This window comes from Arachis ipaensis, chromosome B05 (assembly GCF_000816755.2).
Source record: "Arachis ipaensis cultivar K30076 chromosome B05, Araip1.1, whole genome shotgun sequence".
Classification (NCBI taxonomy): domain Eukaryota; kingdom Viridiplantae; phylum Streptophyta; class Magnoliopsida; order Fabales; family Fabaceae; genus Arachis; species Arachis ipaensis.
In genome coordinates, this window is record NC_029789.2 from 119047726 (window position 1) to 119049794 (window position 2069).

A 2069-nucleotide genomic window follows, 5' to 3' on the forward strand; every position below is an offset into this window, starting at 1 on the left:
GGAGGGATTTTAGTGATCCTTTTACTCAGCTGGCCCACTTGTGCTTCCAAATTTCTAATGAAAGACCTTGTTTCATTCATGAAACTTACAGTGACCTTAGATAGATCAGAGACTAAGTTTGCTAAATTAGAAGTATTTTGTTCAGAGTTCTCTGTCTGTTGCTGAGTGGATGATGGAAAAGGTTTATTATTTTTAAACCTGTTTCTTCCACCATTATTAAAGCCTTGTTGAGGCTTTTGATCCTTTCATGAGAAATTTGGATGATTTCTCCATGATGGGTTATATGTGTTTCCATAAGGTTCACCTAAATAATTCACCTCTGCTATTGCAGGGTTCTCAGGATCATAAGCTTCTTCTTCAAAAGATGCCTCTTGAGCACTGTTGGATGCAGCTTGCATTCCATTCAGACTCTGGGAAATCATATTGACTTGCTGAGTCAATATTTTGTTCTGAGCCAATATGGCATTCAGAGTATCAATTTTAAGAACTCCCTTCTTCATAGGCGTCCCATTATTCACAGGATTCCTTTCAGAAGTGTACATGAACTGGTTATTTGCAACCATGTCAATGAGTTCTTGAGCTTCTGCAGGCGTTTTCTTTAGGTGAATGTCTTTCAGGTTCTGGATCAGCTTCAACAAGAATGCCTTTTTCTCTATCCCTGCGCATAAGAAAGAGGAGAGAAAAAAAGAAAAGAAGAGGAATCCTCTATGTCACAGTAAAGAGGTTCCTTATTGTTAGTAGAAGAAAAGAAGAAGAGAAAAATCTGAACTCAGAAAGAGAGAGAGAGGGTTCGGATTTTTGGTGGGTGAGGGAGAGATGTTAGTAGATGAATAAATAAATGGAAGGAGATGAGAGAGAAGAGAATTTTCGAAAATTATTTTTGAAAAAAAAGAGTTAGTGATTTTCGAAAATAGTTTTTGAAAAAGGTTAGTAATTTTCGAAAATTAAAATAAAAATTTAAAATAATTAGTTAATTAAAAAGAAATTTTGAAAAAAAGAGAAGATATTTTCGAAAATTAGAGAGAGAGAGAGAGTTAGTTAGGTAGTTTTGAAAAAGATAAGAAACAAACAAAAAGTTAGTTAGTTAGTTGAAACAAATTTTGAAAAGATAAGGAGTTGGGAAGTTAGAAAAGATATTTTGAAATCAAATATTTGAAAAAGATAAGATAAGAAGATATTTTTGAAAAGATATGATAGAAATTAGTTTTTGAAAGAGATTTGAATTTTTAAAATCACAATTAATGACTTGATTCCCAAGAAATCACAAGATATGATTCTAGAACTTAAAGTTTGAACCTTTCTTAACAAGCAAGTAACAAACTTGAAATTTTTGAATCAAAACATTAATTGATGATGCTATTTTCGAAATGTTCATAGGGAATGATGATGATTGTCACGTTCATCACATTCAGGTTGGAGTGCGAATGAATATCTTAGAAGTGAAATAAGATGAATTGAATAGAAAACAGTAGTACTTTGCATTAATCTTTGAGGAACAGCAGAGCTCTACACCTTAATCTATGGAGTGTAGAAACTCTACCGTTAAAATTACATAAGTGAAAAGTCCAGGCATGGCCGAGATGGCCAGCCCCTCTGATCTAAGAACTAGGCGTCCAAAGGTGATCAAAAGATTCAAAGATATCTAATACAATAGTAAAAGGTCCTATTTATAATAAACTAGTCACTAGGGTTTACATAAGTAAGTAATTGATGCATAAATCCACTTCCGGGGCCCACTTGGTGTGTGCTTGGGCTGAGCCTTAACTTTCCACGTGCAGAGGCCATTTGTGGAGTTGAACGCCAGGTTTTGATCCATTTCTGGCGTTCAACTTTGGTTTTTGATCCATTTCTGGCGCTGAACTCCAGAATTGGGCAGAGAGCTGGCGTTGAACGCCAGTTTGAGTCATCTAAACTTGGCCAAAGTATGAACTATTATATATTTCTGGAAAGCCCTGGATGTCTACTTTCCAACGCAATTAGAAGCGCGCCATTTCGAGTTCTGTAGCTCCAGAAAATCCACTTTGAGTGCAGGGAGGTCAGAATCCAACAACATCAGCAGTCCTTTTTCA